Here is a 17,357-nt window from a genome sequence, read left to right as displayed (position 1 = left end):
TTTCCCACACACAGAGCACGTGTAGGGTGTCTCTCCTGTGTGGATTCGCTGATGTGAGATGAGGACTGAGTTATAACTGAAGCGTTTCCCACACTCAGAGCACGTGTAGGGTTTTTCTCCTGTGTGGGTTTTCTGATGTCTAATAAGGCTTGAGTTCCGATTGAAGCTTTTCCTGCACTCAGAGCACGTGTACGCGTCTCTCTCCTGTGTGGATGCTCCTATGTCTGATAAGGTGTGAGCTCCGATTGAAGCTGTTCCCACATTCAGAGCACATGTAGGGCTTCTCTCCTCTGTGGATTCTCTGATGTGTGAGAAGGTCTGAGCTCCCACTGAAGCTTTTCCCACACTCATGGCATGTGTAGCGTGTCTCTTCCAAGTTGATGCTCTTGCACGTAATAAGGTCTGAGTGGCTACTGAAGTTTTCCTCTGGCCTGTGCTTAATCTCACAGGCATTTGTTCTTTCTGGGAGTGCACAACTCCCGGAAACATTCCTTTGGGTCTTCCTGATAACGTCCCATGTGGTTCTACTTGCTCAGCATCTTCCTGCTGGGGTGTCTCCTCGTTCTCACTCACCATCCTATCACCTGATGGGAGACAGAGAGAATCCAGACATAGGTCACTCCCTGCACCACAAAGAAAGGAAATCTCAGACAGAGGAATGGAAAAAGGTGTGAACAAACCAAAATAGTGCGGGAGAGATCAAACCTATCAGGAGCTGATTTTCCCCAAACCCTTCCCCAAAGGAGAGAGAGGAAGGGATCCGTTCTAGGTGTGCATCTCACCAGAACTCTCAGGGGAAAGTGAGATTGGGGAGGGACCTGCTGCCAACTGTCAGTCAGGAAAGGTGGGAAGCCATGAATGACATCTGCCTAATGATTCCACATCTGCAGGGAACAATCCTGAACTTGGAGTGCTTACAACTTGGAGAGTCTTTGTAGGGCATCCCAAATGTTTCCTGTATTCACGGACAGTTTTTGAGAGGGTTCACCCAATTCCTCACCTGTGCAGACAGCTCTCGGGAGATCTGAGACCCACAGCTGTTCCCCTTATTCCAGGTGCAAGATCACATCAGGTTTGGAAACTGGAAACCCTGGGAAGGGAAAGAAAACAAGGAAGGTCCATGGAATTTGTGGGATACTTGTCACAAGGAATATTCCATGGTTTTAACCCCAGCTCATTTTTAAGACGTAACATCCCAAGGCCGGCCTCCTTGGCTCAAAGTGGCAGAAAAGATTATTATTATTATAAATCATATTAATTACCTTAGTGCCTAAGAGCCAACGAACCGTGGGCCCCTGCTGTGCTAGGCACAGCACAAACCCAGAATAGAAGATGGCCTATGCCCTGAAGAATTTACAATCTAAATAGACAAGACAGACACAGATGGGGGAAGAGGTGGAACCCACCAGCAAAGTGAACTATGTGAAGGCAGAGGGACAGATCTGATGAACACAGGTATAGATCTTGAGACTACTCTATTTAATGTTATGACTAGGGCCAGTGTTTTCCAGAAATTGCTGCTATTCCTCTGGCTTCAACACTCCTATTTCAACCTGTGAGCTCTGACAACAGGCCCAGCTGAATGACACTCCTGTTCAGAGACAGTTCCTCATTCAACGCACAGAGCAAGTTCGTGCTGTGACACTGGGCAGACTTTTAAAACATAGCAGGGTTTATTAGTCAACTGAAACACAGCATGGAAAGTCTTTAGATTAGCATAGAGAAGCAAAGACGACAATGTAGTCCATAATGGCCAATGCCCTTGAGCCATGCTGCTGTAGAAAGTAGTTTGGTTTCCTTTCACCGTACCTGTCCATTTGTCTTCTCTCCAATAGAGCTTCCTGCATCTGGGAGCCCAGTTCTTCCTACTCCCAAAAACATAACGAGTTCATGTATGCTTCACTCAGCCAAGGGGAGATCCTCCCGTGGACAGGTGACAATTATTCCCTTGTCTCTGTCGGGTATTCCACTGATGTAGGTTGGTCCCAGCCAGTCCTTAATGACCCATTCATATCACCCCATGACAGCTACGTGATGAAACACCTCATGTCTCCTGCTCTTTCTAATCATAGCAATACGAATCACAGAGGGAAACTGAGGTGTGTATTGGCATCATAGAAATATCACCAAAATTCCCACCTCTATCACACACACACTGCTCACAGCCCTTGGAGAGACAGCAAAGCACAGGAACTGGAGGTTAGTCCAGTGAACACAGTGTAGGAGAAGCTGCAATCCTCAAACCTGGTCAAAAAGGAGAGACATGTGGGTCCCTACCCACAGAGAAGGGCTGGCTAGAGGCCTGATACCCGAGAGACCATTCCTTGAGCACGTCATGGAGGCAGGTCAGAGGCTTAGCTGTCCCAGAACTGTGATATTGCAAAAGCACATTCTGGGGAATTAGGAAATCTAGTGATTCAGGTGTAATGGGAGGGAGAATTAAACTCCCCCAGTGTGTGGAGAAGGCTGGGGAATTAAACACTGAAATTCAGGAGCAACAGCCTCTAATTCTTCCAGAAAAGGAGAATGTAAGAAACAAGAACTGGGCCACGCAACCTCAGGAGGGACAGACTCGAAGATCCCAGGACCCCGGAGGGAAGACAGCTTGTGGCTGCTGCCGATGGGGAGTGGGGGGCCAAGAGTCTCTCCAAACTCTCACCCCTGTTGACCCCGACCTGATTTTATGACCTTTGACCTAGTCTCACGTCTCATGGGAAATTTTATACTCGCTAGAGATAAAATGTCATTATCAGAGAATTCCTTATTAGCTTGGAACATGAATGGAGGGGCAAGGAGGTGAACATAGATAAATGGGCTATTAAGGGCAGGTCTACACTACAGCCAGGATCGACGCTCTGAGATCTAATTCAGACCCGCCAAATCAACTGCAGACTGACTGCAGATGGCTCTCCAGTCAACCCCTGTACTCTACCCGACTCTACCCCCGATGCTCTCCCGTCGACCCCCCGCAGTGCACACCCGGCAGTAACTCAACCTAAGTTATGTTCACTCCGGCTACATTATTCACGCAGCTGGAGTTGCGCAGCGTAGGTCAGCTGGCCACGGTACTGTAAACACAGCCTGAGCTTGCTACAGTTAAGGGCTTTATATTAGGTTGAGGCTTTGTGGGAGTGATTCTGCTGAAGTCTGGGATTTACCTGAATAGGCCTCAGGATAAGGAGAGAATCCCAGGTGAGATATTTTGACTCCACATTTTGAAAAACTAACAAGTAATCACCAAGAGGTGCAATACCCCACAGGATTCTGAACGAAGGGGTGGGCTTTAGCAGTTAGGTTGCTATGCAGTATCTCAGCAGTTGGGCCGCATTCATATATTAGAATTATTAATAAATAAGTGATGTAAATCATGAGTATTAATCCTTGATGCTTAATTATGGACTTCCCAAAGGCCACATATGTGTTGGGGCAGCTATTGACATTGCTGTAATCAGAGTAAAGGAGCAGATATGGTATGTAGCCATCCTATTACCATAAGGAAGTGGATAAAACACCTCTGTTAGTTACCATTTTTCCATTTTGTCAGGTCACCGAGACAGTGTAAACTGAAGGAGGCCTTCTTCTGATGGGCTCCCTTGCCCCTCGATCTTTGTTTCCAGTGGTGTCCATAACTTGTAAGTATGCACAGTGCAAGACTCTCTTTACTATACTATGGTGACCAGACCACATGACACTGAATTCCATTTTGTTACCTGTATTTTTCCACAAACTGGACTGGGACTTGAGTTTGGAACAAAGGGTTCCTGCCATATGGAAAAGCTACGTAAGGTGGGGTGTGACATCATCTCTTGGCCTCATTCCCCACACAAGAGAACTGGAAACACCTAAGGAACAAAGACTGAACTGGGGGAAGTGCTGGTCCCAGGGTAAACAAATTTCTAGCTTGTGTATGGAAACTTGGTGGACTGCTTGTATCATCAGTCAGGGTGAGAAATTACTAATTCAAATTCTATCCATCTAGTATGTTAGGCTTAGTTTGAGTTTCTGGTTATTTGCTAAGTAATCTGCTTTGATCTGTTTGCTATCAGTTATAATCACTTAAAATCTATCTTTCTGTAGTCAATAAACTTCTTTTATGCTTTATCTTAAGCAGTGTATTTTGAATGAAGTGTCCAGGGAAAATCTCAGCTTGGTTTGCACAAGCTTGTTGTGCATATCTTTCCCATATTGAGGGGAAGGTGAACTATATTAATGAGTTTACATTATACAGATCCTATGCAGTATAAGATGGTATAATTCTGGATTTCTACTACAGCAGGTGTGCAAGGTTGGGGAGCTGGGAAATTGGCTGTTGTCTTCTATCTGACCTTGAGTGGCTTAGGTAAAGCACTCAGGTAGCTTAGTTGGGTGTATAGTGCCACCTGCTGTCGTGTTGGGTGATAACAGGGCCTACAGAGGCTGGCTGAATCTCCAGCAAAGCAGCATGAGAAGGGGCAGCCCAGCTTGAGGGTAAGAGGGCACAGCGGTTCCCAGAAGCCCCCCAGACTGCACCCCGGAGGTGACAACCAATCACACCCTAGATTACACAAGTCTCAGCAGGTTTGTCACGCCCTGTCCCCTCCCTTTCTCCAACCTCGATATTTCCTGCCTCCCACCATCTCCAGCACCTCCCACCCTCCTATGCATTTACTGTTCCTCTCCCTCCAAGCAGAACCCACCACCAGCTCCCTGATAATCCCTTACCTGAGCCAGCTCCATTGCAGACATTTCCTTCCCCGTGGGAGGATGGGTTGATCTGGAGCGAAATGTGGATGTTATTCTGTAGCCTGCCAGGGTTAGAAGGGCAATGGGAGAGCATTCCGATGGGGCTTTTGTCCATTCCACAAGCTGATTCCCCCAAGGATTTTTCCCTGCTAATGGACATTCTAGGTTCTGCTACACTGTGAAGCACTGAGTGACCTTCTTCCAGTACAGGCATAGCCCCCTCCCCCAGGGTGTAACCCTCTGACACATGGCGAAACCCTCCCAGCAACAGAGTCGCTCTGTCACACTTAGAAAGTTTGCAGACAATGCCAAGCTGGGAATAAATTGCCTAGGGAGGTTGTGGAATCTCCATCATTGGAGATTTTTAAGAGCAGGTTAGACAAACACCAGTCAAGGATGGTCTAGATCAGGGGTCTCAAACTCATTTTACCTTAGGGCTAGTGCCAGTCCTCAAATCCTCCCAGCGGGCCAATGTCACTCATGTCGCCCAGAACCTGCCCCCCAAAAAACTCCACCCCCACCTGCCTAAGGCTCTGGGACGGAGTTTGGGTGGGGAAGGAGGTCTGGGGCAGGGGATTGGGGTGCAGGCTCTGGGAGGAGTTTGGATGCAGAAGGGGTGAGAGGTTGGGCTCTGGGAGGGAGTTTGGGTGGGGGAGAGGGTCTGGGGTGCAGGCTCTGAGATGGAGTTTGTGGGATGGGGTGTGTGGGGAGGAGGTGCAGGCTCTGGGAGGGAGTTTGGGGGCTGGGGGTGTGGGGAGGGGTGTAGGTAGGGGTGCAGGCTCTGGGCGGGTGTGTGCGGGGGGGAGGGGGTGTGTAGGATGGGGGTGCAGGCTCTGGGTGGGAATTTTGGGGCTGGGGTGTGGGGAGGGGTGTAGGTAGGGGATGAAGGCTATGGGAGGAGTTTTGGGACAGGAGGGGTATATGTGGGGACGAGGCACAGACTGGCAGGGAGTTTGGGGTGGGAGGAGGTATGTGGGAAGGGGTGCAGGCTCTGGGAGGAGTTTGGGGGTGTGTGAGGAGGTGGGGGTGCAGGCTCCGGGAGAGTTTGGGGTGGGAGGGGGTGTGTGGGAAGGGGGTGCAGCCTCTGGGAGTTTGTGGGGAGGAGGTGGGGGTGCAGGCTCTGGGAGGCGGAGTGCGGCTCTTACCTGGGGCTCCAAGGCGGGGTGGGTCGTGGGGCAGTCCGTGGGGCCTCCCCACGCTTCTGCCCCCTAGCACCGCCCACACAGCGTCCCATTGGCCGCAGGGGCCCTCAGGGCAGGCAGCAGCACGTGGAGGCACAGCCCTGCCTCACCCCTGGGCCCCAGGGAGGGGCAGGCAGCCACTGGAACGAGCAGGCATACGCTGCTTAGCTCCACTGTGCTGCCGGGGGCCCTGACGGGGGAGCGCCTGGGGGCAACAGGTGGGGCCAAGGGAGACCCAGCCCCAAGACTGCTGGAGCCCCACGGGCCACACTGGGGAGGCCCACGGGCCAGGAGTTTGAGATCCCTGGTCTAGATAATACTTAGTCCTGGCTTGAGTGCAGGGGACTGGACTAGATGACCTCTCAAGGTCCCTTCCAGTTCTGTGATTCTATGAACCAAAGGCCAGAGAAGAGCAGAATCAAAGGAATCACTCTGGGAGATTCTCCTGTCATTGTCCCCAAGGCAGCTGTCTCAGGTTTACAAAGTTGTTTGTACAAAGGCTGGAGCATCAGTCTCTCCTGGGAGTGCCCCCTTTCATGAGCGGGGCTCGTTTTAGCTTTTGGCAAGCGTGAACCCGGGCGGTGTGGGGCGCTGAGACTGGGCCTTCTTGCCTCAGCACATCTCGTTTCTTTCTGTGGCTCCCCACTGAGTCCAAATGAGTAGATACTCCTGATAGAGACTGTGCACATAAGAATTGCCCATTGTCAGACCAACGGTCCATCTAGCTCAGTGGCCGATGCCAGGCACCCCCAGAGGGAATGAACAGAACAGGGAATCATCAAGTGATCCATCCCCTGTCACCCATCCCAGCTTCTGGCAAACAGAGGCTAGAGACACCATCCCTGCCCATCCTGCCTGTGACACTGGCAGATGAGGTGTTAGCTCTTGCAAAAGCCCCCATGTCTTAACTGAACATGGACAAAGGCATAGCTGGAATCCGTCTGGCTCATCCATGTTAGTATTTTAAAACAGGTATTAGAATGATAAGATGTTTAGTGTTTAGACTTTATTGAATGCTTGTGAGTTGCTGCCTCGGTTAACATCTGACTAGTTGCATTGTGAGCCTCTGTGGCTACATAAATCACCAGACAAGAGAGAAACTTTACCTAGGTGAAGTGCTGATTGGCAACAGAATGCATTACACCCTGTCTGGCAGGAAAGGTCCATCAACACCAGATAGAGTATTATGGGATGTTAAAGAAGGCAAAAGACCATTGTTGTGCTCTTGACTTCCCATTAGCTGAGTCTGCAGCTCAGAGCACGTGGCAGGAAGGGGATAAAACCCCCATACAGAAGGAACTGATTATCTGTAGCTGCTTGGACTCTGGGGGGCAAAGTTTCTAGGCATAAGCAAGAGATCCTCAGCTGCTTAGCCAGGGTTAGTCCTAAAGAATATGTAGAGCTTGCTTATTATAGCAGCTTCTATTACCTTTTAAATTTAAGACTAACTCATCTGCATCTATAGGATTACCTGCTTTAACTTTGTAAACAACTCTAGTTTCCCCTTAAATAAATCTTAATACAGGTTATGACAGGACTGGCTACAAATGTTGTCTTTGTTGTGAGATCTAGATTCAATTGACCTAAGTAAGTGGCTGGTTCTTTGGGACTGGCAGTAACCTGAACATTGCTGGGATTCGTGGTGTAAGGCAGTGGCTCTCAGCCAGGGGCCTGGGGACTACTGGGGAGCCACGAGCGGGTTTTGGGGCGGCTGCCAAGCCAGGTCAGCATTAGACTCACCGAGGCCCAGGGCAGAAAGCTGAAGTCCCAGCACATAGGGCTGAAGTCTGGGGCCTTGATCCCCACCATCCAGGGCTGAAGCCAAAGCCAAAGCCTAAGCAATGTAGCTTTGTGGGGGCCCCTGTGGCATGGGGCCCCAGACAGTTGCCCTGCTTGTTACACCCTAACACCAGCCCTGGCTTTTGTATGCAGAAAACCAGTTATTGTGGCCCACGTGGGCCATGGAGTTTTTATAGCATGTTGGGGGGGCCTCAGAAAGAAACAGGTTGAGGACCCCTGGTTTACGGGACCATCTGTCACACAGGTGAGCTCCCCTGCGTGGTGAGATACATGGGATGACCCAAGGGGCCTGTCTGTGATCCCATGTTAATGCTGTTACAGTGCCTGAAGCGTTTACACTGGATACTTGGTTGATGAAATCTCCATACAGACCTCACAACCCGTTCGGTGTTTGTGCCCTGTTTCTCACCAGTCTGCCTGAGGTTGGTGCTCATGCTCTCGAGTCACTGGAGACAGCGTGACAGAGACTTACGGGCGCAACACCACCAGCAGCAATTTGCAGCACTGCAGAGCAGGCTTTACAGTGACTCAGTGTGGGCCAAATGGTCCATGGACTCCGTCAAGCCCCAGGTCTCCTCCAGTGCACGTCAGCATCCCAGCAACCTTCTAGGGGGTCAAGGCTGCTGCCCCTTCAGTGACGGTGGATCCCCAGCACAGCATCACCCGCGCCCCAGGACCCACCTTGTCTCCAGAGACAGAGGTGAGTGATGGAGGGTGCACGACGGATCCTGGGGGGCGGGGGAGGGAAAGGGATAACAAAACCCACCTTCTGGGGTCACCCCTCAGGAAGTGAAGGTGACAGGCATTGTGGTGGCAGTAAAGGGGGAGGGGAGGGCGTGGGAGCAGGAGGGAGCAGCACCCTCAAGGGCAATGCTGCCAGTGGGTCACCCCATCACACCAGGCATGGGGCTGATAGGGGGCCATTCCCTGGGCCTGGGTGCCTGTGAAGGGCTATATAAACCCCATGCTGGCACAGAAGGGGTTAAACTGCTGCTTTAGTCTGGACTGGCCCAGCCCCTCCACACCTGCAAACCATGCCAGGACTGGAGCAGGAGTTAACAGGCGAGACCTACTCTTCTCAGAGGGGGGCCACCCTGGAGAGGGAACAGTCTGTGGAGCATCTCCAGCCCCAAAGAGGGATGGCAGCATCCGGGGCTCTGGCCTTCACTGAGGGCGGGTGGGGATCCCCGGAGCTCAAAGCAGGAGCAGGCTGAAACTTGCGCTGGAGACCCAGTAAACTCTGAAGGGGACTGAGACATTCCCAGGGCCCCCAGAAGTAAGAGGGGCCCATATCCTGATGGGACTTGTCCACAGTTCCCCCCCTCCACCCATTTCTTTTCTTTTCTTTCGTTCCTTTATTGACCCTTGTTTGCCGACAATCGGCTCTTTTGCTGTTTCACCCGGTGCCCCGAGAGAGGAAGAAAGTGCCCCGAGGCCTCAGCCAGAGGGTTGAGCCCTGACACACCCCTGGCTTAGCGGTTCTCTGCCAGTAGCAGCGAGGGAACCAGTGTGGGCAGAATCTCTGTCAGGGTCAGTGAAGTGCCCAGTAGAGTGGTGGAGTGTGATCTGGGTCAGGGTCAGTGCAGTGCCAGGCCCAACGGGGACACAGATCTCAGTCGAGGTCTCTGAAGTGCCCAGCACAATGGAGGCAGAAATCTGTGCCACAGTCATGCGCTGCCTGGCACAAGGGGGGCCGTGATCTCAGTCCAGGTCTCGGTTTTACCTGGCACAATGGGGGGTCTGATGTCAGACGGGGTCTCTGCAGTGCCCAGCACAACAGGAGCACAGATCTCACTTAGGGTCTCCCCAGCACCTGTCACAACAGTGGAGTCTGACCTCTGTTGGGGTCTCTGCAGCACCTGGCAGAACAGGGCCCAGATCTCAGTTGGGGGTCTCTGCAGCTCCAGGAACAACAAGGTCCCTGATTTTATTTGCCATTTCTGCAGCACCTGGCACAGTGGGAGCCTGATTTCACTTGGTGTTGATGCAGGGCCTGGCACAACAGGGGCCCGGAGCTCAGTCAGGGTCACTGTAGCACCCAGCACAACAAGGTCCCTGCTCTCTGCAGGGCTCTGTGCAGTTCCTGGCACAACCAGTGCCCCAAATTCAGTCAGGGTTTTGTGCAGTGCCCGGCACACTGGAGCACCTGATCTCAGGCAAGGCCAGTACCACGCTCAGTACGATAAGAGCCCTGATCTCAGTCAGACACCTGGGCAGAAAAGCAGGAAGATTTTCAAGAATTTGATATCAGTATTTCAGAACTGAGGAGAAAATGGGGCACAAACTAAATATCTGGCAACATACGAGAGAAGCACCAACATCTGGGGAGATTTTATGTCACCATTCAACAGTTCAAGAAAAAAGAGGGGAAATTTGAGGGGATTATACAGGAATATTCAATCAACAACAGAATGGGATGGATTCTTCTTGCCTCGCATTCACACGGCCAGCAGGGAGTCCTAGGTGATGTGGCTTTCACAGGAGAAAGGAGTGGGGCTGGAGCCAGGAGATCACTGGCTGTGGGGAGGGGCTGGTAGTGGGGTCTGGGAATGTGACTAGCAGGCGGTGGCAGGGGTGGGGGGCCTGCTAGGTTGGGCAGTTGGGGGAGGGGAAGTAGCTAGACTGGGAAACCTGGGGCTGGGCCATCTGGGGACACTTGCTCCTCCCTTCCCTTCCTGGGCCTTCCCATGCCCTGTTACCAGCAGAGAGTGGCCCCCCGCAGCCCAGCCCAGAGGTGTCCCTGTCTCAGGGCTCCCCCAGCCTCTGCCCATTAACCCTCTGCCCAGTTCAGGAATCACTCAGGGGAACGATTTCCCACCTAAATAAGGACAAATCACTGCAGGTAAAAATGGGGGGAAACACCCCAAACCTGAGATTTGAACTGGACATTGGCTAAGTGCAGAGAAAATGGGGCACAATTGTGGGAGAACAGGGAACTTCTCAGACATTTGGGGGAAGGGGGGGGTCACCCTGGGTGTTGCTCGTTGCTCTGTAGAGAGAAAGGAGGCAAGACGGGAGAGGATGGGGGAGGTCCCCACAGGAGGGGGCAGCGGTAAATCCATTGGGATCTCAACCCCCCCTTCCTCTCCCCGCTCCTCGGGGGTCACCGGCTCTTCTCCCCGCCCCCACCCCGGCCATGTCCGGGCTGCAGAGACATTTTCCATCCGCCCCTTTTCCCAGGTCTCCCCCCGCCAGCCCGGTCTCCCCCCCCCCCCCTCGGCCCCCCCCCCCCAGCCCCCCGGCGGGACCCCAGTGGGGGCTGGTCCCCTCCCTCCGGGGCCCCCCGTCGGGCCCCAGGGCGGAGCCTGGCCGGGCCCGGGAGCGCTGGGCTCCGGCGAGGGCAGCAGCTCCGAGCCCCCAGCGGGCGCGGCCCCAGGGAGCAGATCCCGGCGCTGCGAGATGCCGGGTCCCCCCCGGACACTGGGGCAGAGTCACCGCCCGACCCCCCCGGGCTCGCTCCGGTACCTGGAGGCTGCAGCTCCGCAGCGGGGGCAGAGCCCAGGGCGGTTCCAGCGGGAGCAGGGCCCGGGCCAGGCACGGGAGGTTAATGGGTCTCCCCGGCACAGACCCCGCTGCTCCGCCCGGACTCCCAGCTCACAATGGAGCAGCTGATCACACTCCGCCCCGCCCTCCCCCCGATCTGCGCATGCCCAGAGACGGGAAACGCAACCCGGAGAGTCAGGAACTACATTTCCCAGCCTGCGCCGGGGCGCTTCTGCTCTCTCCAGCCCCGGTAAGGGGGGGGGGGTTCAGCAGGTGAAGTTGCGCATACTCCGTGCGAGCCCCGGTGGGGGCGGGAGAACAAAGCTGCTGCTGCCGCTTCCGTGTGAGCCGGGGACCGGGCTGAGCAGCTGCTGCTCCCGGGTCTGTGCGGGGGGCCCTGGCATTAACCCCTCCGTGCCCGGCCGGGGGGGGGGCTTTTTCCAGCTGGGATCTGCCCCCTGGGCAGCCCCGGCCCGGAGCCCCCGGTGAGTGAGAGACCCCGGCGGGGGCGGGCAGTGTATTAAATTGCGCCCCATAGCAATGTGCTACGCCCGGGCACTGCGCATGCTCAGTAACAGCTGCTGAAGCCGCTGCCCTTCTCCCTGCCCGTATCAGCCGTAACGTTCCGCGGAGCGCTCGTTCCAGGGGCTGGAAAGGGGCGATGGCTGCAACAGGGAGCGGGGGGCGGCCAGGGTCTGAGCAGGAAATTGACTGGTCGGGGATCAAGCAGCTGGAGGCAGGATTAGGAGGGGGCTAAATGAGGACGCGGGGGAGAAGCAGGAGTTGAGCTCGCGGGGCGGAGGGGGTGAGTCGGGGTTGCACAGAGGAGAAGGTCTTTGGGGAGGGAAATTCGAACTATTTCTGTGCAGCCAGGAAACTCCCATGGGGGAGGTAAGTTCACTGAATCCTTTCCTGTTTGTGTCACTTCCTCCCACATACAAAGTCTCTCAAGTTTTTTCCCTTTTCTCTCGTTATCGTACGTGACTATAAAATCTAGGGAGGTTCCCCCCAAATGATCAGCTCTCTAATCCCCCCCGATATTGCCCTCTCCGTACTTCTCAAGTGTCAATTTAAAATCTCTCCGATGTGGCAGTTTTCCCACCCATTTTATCTGCTTTGGTTTGTCCTTGTTTAGGTGGGAAATTGTTGCCCCGAGTCATTCCCCAGAACATGGCTGCCCCTGGAGTGGGAATGGGATGGGATGCCCATTCTCTGCCAGGGCCGGGACGGGAAGAGCATGTGTCCCCCATGGAGACTGCTCAGACCCCAGTTTCCCAATCCCACCCACTGGCCCCAAACTACCAACACAGTTTGCCCCAGCCCTCAGTTGCCAATCACTTGTCCATCACCTGCTGCTCCCCCTTCCTTTGTCCAGGGAACCTTCCAGCCCCACCCCCCTTTTAAATCAGCTCCATGGGATAGCTCAGTGGTTTGAGCATTGGCCTGCTAAACCCAAGGTTGTGAGTTCAATCCTCAAGAAGGCTACTTAGGGATCTGGGGCAAAAATTGGTCCTGCTAGTGAAGGCAGGGGGCTGGACTCAATGACCTTTCAAGGTCCCTTCCAGTTCTAGGAGATTGGTATATCTCCAATTATTACCTTATAAAGGGCTCCCTGCTGCCCATGTGAATGGTGGCAGTGGGGGGAACCATCACTTTGTGTTTATGTATTGGACAGTCACATAAAATCCAGTCAAACAGTCCCCCCTTTTCCCTTTAGTTATTTAATAGCAATATAAAATCCCCTCAGATCTTGGTGTTTTCTCTCATGTTGTCAATTGCTTACCTTGTGACATGTTTTCTCTGCAAATCTCAAAGACTGATATAAAATACCCTAACATTTGCCCCACTTCTCTTTAGTTTTCTATTTCTAAGTGAATATGCCCTGAGATTTTTTCTCTGTCTCTCTAATGATAAAATACAAAGAAAATCTGAGATTTATAGCTTTCCTCAGATTCATAGATATAACATGTTTGCAAATGTTGCCCATTTCCGCTCTATTCATTTATCAGCTATTGATGTGAAATACACTCAGATTTTACCTCATACCAACAATTGATATAAAATCCCTCTGATTTTTCCACTTTCCTCTCTATAATTGGTAAAAATGGATCCAAAATCTCTCAGATTTCCACCCTGTCTCTTTTATTTCTGAACATTGATCTCAAAGCTCAGGATTTCCCTCTTTCTACGTCATTATCAAATATCAATTAAAAATCCTTTCATGTTTGGGGCTGTTCTAAATCCCAGCAACTTTTCCTTCCTTGGAGGCAACATGTTGCCCTCAGTCATTGTCCATCCTGGAGGTCACAGGAGGTTAAATTGCCCAGTGATCATCTTTCCCCTCTCCTTTGAGAATCATTTGTTCCCTCCTTAAAATGTTTGCCGATGAAAGAGACCAGCCGCACATTTAAGATTTATCAAAGCCAGAGGCCTCCCCCTGTTTGGGGATCAGTGGTTCCCAGCTGGTAACGGGAGAGGTGGCTGGACCCTTTTCTTTTCTCCAGTTGGCATGGGATGAGGAGGTCACTCTGAATGCAGCGTGGGTCCAGAAGTATCCCAAACCCCATAACAAATGGTCTCTCTGAGGGGCTGCTTCCCACATTGCTAAGATGTAGCCACCTTGGGGTGGATCCATGGTGACCATTATTTGCTAGCGACAGGGCATGGACATGACTTACCTTTTTGCTGAAGGGCAGGCAGGGGTCCTAGGCAGGCAGTGAGTTCCCAATTGGGGTCCCTGGCTGGTGTGGGGAACCCTTTGGGATTCCTCGCCTGGCACTGAAGATCTGGTGGGGGTTCTCTGGTTGGTGGGGCTCTGAGGGGTATCTGGGGTCTCTGGCCAAGGATTCTGGGGCTTGGGTCCCAGGGAATATATGGTGGGACCCTGGCTGGGGGGGTCTGGGTTCTGGGTACTGGGGGTGTTTGGGGGCCCCTGGATGGAGGATCTGGGGGCTGCTACTAACCATGCTCCTTCTATCTCATCAGCTTGTGCCAGAATCCTGGCTCCAAGCACTTCCTGGCATTCCCCAGCCAGGCCCAGTCACCATGATAACTTTCTATCCACTTATCAAACACTGTGAGGTGAAATGACAGATTTTGCTTTTCTCCTCTCTTGAAAACTGCAGGAACTTCAGGTTTCATAGGGAAAATTCCTGCCCCAATTCCTTGTCCTAGATCTGCGGGGTGAGGGAGGTGGGAAGGGGTTTAGCACTGACACACTATGGCACTATCTTCCACAGCATTGTGGACTCATTCTTTCTGAAATCTGGATTCATTGAGAACATTGTTAATCCAGAGTCACTGTATGGAAAGACAAGGAGTGACTCCAGATGGACAGTGGGGCAAATGAGATTCTCCCTGTGAGGAGGGGCTCTCATTAGCTGGTCTCCCCAGAGAGCTAAAGGAGGGAAGCTGCTCAAACGCTCTGTCCCTCTCTGCTCAGGATATTGGGGTTCAGCTTCCTGGGTCAGACGCTGCAGCCTCCATTGTGATCTGGGAGACCAGGCTTAGCAGCTGCTGCTCCCCCAGCAGGGGTTCTGTGCTGGGAAGTGACCTTAATTAAAGCTGCTTCTCTGCCCGGCCCCGGTGACGACTTTCTCCAGCTGGTACTAGCAGACCTGGGCTCTGTTAATACAAATTCTGAGCCACAGACTCCAGGTAACAGACAGACCTCAGAAAAAGTGCTGGGGATTGGCAAGAAAGTGACTCTGCACAAACAGACACACCCCCCCCAAATTTCTCCTTCCATTAGTAGTTGCCAGGAGAAAATCCAGCCATGGGAGAGCAAAGAACCAGGAATGGACTTTCCCAGCCAGAGGGGCAGGGAGAGAGGACAGAGGAAGGAGAGACTGAAAGGGGCAGTGGGAGAAATGAGTGGGGAGAGAGATTTCCAGCTCTCTAGTCCACCCAGACACATGTATTGCAGCATCCCTGGGCAGAACCACTTTCCAGTGAACAAGAAAAGGATCAGACAAAGGAAAAACCAGTTCCTGACTCCATATTCCCCCTGCTGGGGTGTGGCTGCCCTGGGGTCAGAGTCCGAGGGAATCCCCCACAATGACTCTTTTGGTTCTGCTCTTTTCTAGCATTGTGTTCAGAGACAAAGGGCAGGTCTACACTACCACCGGATCGGCAGGTAGTGCTTTCCCATCAACTCCAGTACTCCACTGCCTCAAGGGGCAAATGCAGAGTCGATGGGTTAGCAGCAGCAGTCGGATGCTGCAGTAAGTCAATTGAAGTCGGCTTACTTAGGCTACGCTATTCTCATAGCTGAAGTTGAGTATCTTAGATCAACCTCCACCTCCAGTGTAGACCAGGGTTTTGTTATGGGATAGAGGAACGGAGAAGGGAGGTTAAAAATCTCTCTCTGGTCTTAGCCTGGCAGGAGGGGCCAGGTCTACACTGTGTCGAAGAAAAACTCAGTTCTCGCTTTTATGTTTGGGTGCAGCAAAAACAAATACTTTATTATAATACTCTAGTGAACACAAGAGGGAGAGAGTGTCAGGAACTGGGTTGCCCCTTGTCCTGGACGGATCTCTCTCAATTAGTAAACAATCATAATAATTTTTATACCTTCTTAACAGACAGTGGCTAGCAAACCTGGAGACAGTAAAAGTAAACATTTGCATTTGTTTATACATAAGCCTATTCGTTATCTTATTTGTCTGCAATACTAGAACAGAAAACAAGACTGCAATTCACAAGGTCGTAACAACTTTTCACACAATTCACTCTGCACCAGATACAGGGTAACATCTTAACCTCTGCTAATTAGCTAACATACATTAAGATCCCTTCAAACCTTTATTAATTAATTCTTGGCCTCCACAACTGTAATAAAGAGATCGAGCATTTTCTCAGCATGGCAGAATCTAGGATGTCTGTCTGCAGGGAAAGGGCCTGGGGGAATCGTGATGTGAAACTAACTAAAACCTGTTTTGAAACCTCCACAGCTGCCCTTCTCGCCCTGCCAGGCTGCAGAATGACGTCCATGTTTCGTTCTAGCTCATTCCATCCTCCAATGGGACATAGGAGAGAAATGGCTGCAGTGGAGCCAGCTCAGGTAGGGATTATTGGGGGGTTGCTGGTGGGTTCCTGCTGGAGGGAGAGGGACAGCAAATACACCAGAGATGGGAAGGTTTGTGCAGTCTGGTCTGGAGGCTGAACCGGGGCAGGAAATTCACAGGGTGGGGAAGGGAGGAGGACAGATTGCGGCAAACCTGCTTGCAGTTGTTTAATAAATGGCCTAGACTCTAGGAGCAGACCCATGAGATTAGGAGGTTGAAATGCCCTCGTTTCTGGAACAGAAAATAACCCACCTACATGGGGCTAGGAAAACTGACCAGACTCCCGATGCTGGAGCCTGACCCGACTAACCACTGGCTGCTGTGAGATATGAAGGGGGCACCCACCTGTCAGACATAGGGGAGATTCCCCTCCCTTCATATCCAGCTCCTCACAATGAGGAGGGTGTTGGGCTTCCTACCAGGGAGCTCTCCCTGGACCCTGCTAGGGGCTCCATCTCCTGTATCAGTCTGTGGCTAGTAGGTGTGTGATAGATCTGCTAGAAGAGACAAGGGGCTCTTTCTTCACCCTGGTGTTTCCAGGATTCTCTGAGCGGGGTGGGGGTGGGACTCTGTTGACTATCATCCACCAGAGCTTCCATTTGATTGAAAGTGTGAGTGGTGCAGTAGGTACTGAGTGCTGGACTCTTGCTTTTTCAGAAGCCGGTGACCTTCGAGGCGGTGGCTGTGTATTTCACCAGGGAAGAGTGGGCTCAGCTGGACTCTGCTCAGAGAGCCCTCTACAGAGACGTCATGCAGGAGAACTATGAGAATGTGACCTCACTGGGTAAGGATTCCCATCCCCTCGGTTCTTGGAAGGGGAAATGAAGAGAGATGGTTCATGCCACCCCCCAATGCCATTCCTATTCTGTCTTGTTTCTGCATCACTGCAATATGCCAGTGACACACACACTACCAGAGACCCTTCCCTGCAGCAGAACACTTTGGGAACAGCGCACAGGAGCAGTATCGCACAGTGTCAAATATCTCCTGTTTGCTCAAGTAAAACTGGGGCCTAGGTCCAGCATAACATAAGAACATAAGAATGTCCGTACTGGGTCAGAGCAAAGGTCCATCTAGCCCAGTATCCTGTCCGCTGACAGTGGCC

The 17,357-nt window shown here is 52.4% G+C and overlaps 2 long non-coding RNA genes across 3 annotated transcripts; one reads left to right on the top strand and one right to left on the bottom strand.

Moving 5' to 3' along the window:
- Nucleotides 1–521: 521 nt before the first annotated feature.
- Nucleotides 522–11,290, bottom strand: LOC120393407. Of its 2 annotated transcripts, XR_005592026.1 has the most exons (4): nucleotides 11,169–11,290; nucleotides 4,702–4,784; nucleotides 1,001–1,090; nucleotides 522–584 (listed from the first exon to the last, which is right to left on the bottom strand). It is a non-coding gene; the product is annotated as an uncharacterized LOC120393407 (long non-coding RNA). The 2 variants fall into 2 exon arrangements; XR_005592025.1 differs by lacking the exon at nucleotides 11,169–11,290 and having other exon boundaries at nucleotides 4,702–5,055.
- A 700-nt stretch (nucleotides 11,291–11,990) lies between these two features.
- On the top strand, nucleotides 11,991–16,963 carry LOC120393467. Its single transcript, XR_005592048.1, has 3 exons — nucleotides 11,991–12,077; nucleotides 16,139–16,248; nucleotides 16,910–16,963. It is a non-coding gene; the product is annotated as an uncharacterized LOC120393467 (long non-coding RNA).
- Nucleotides 16,964–17,357: the final 394 nt, after the last annotated feature.

Source organism: Mauremys reevesii, unplaced genomic scaffold (genome assembly GCF_016161935.1).
Source record: "Mauremys reevesii isolate NIE-2019 unplaced genomic scaffold, ASM1616193v1 Contig2, whole genome shotgun sequence".
Classification (NCBI taxonomy): Eukaryota; Metazoa; Chordata; order Testudines; family Geoemydidae; genus Mauremys; species Mauremys reevesii.
The sequence above is the reverse complement of the archived record's forward strand: the minus strand, read 5'-3'. Positions and strand labels throughout refer to the sequence as shown.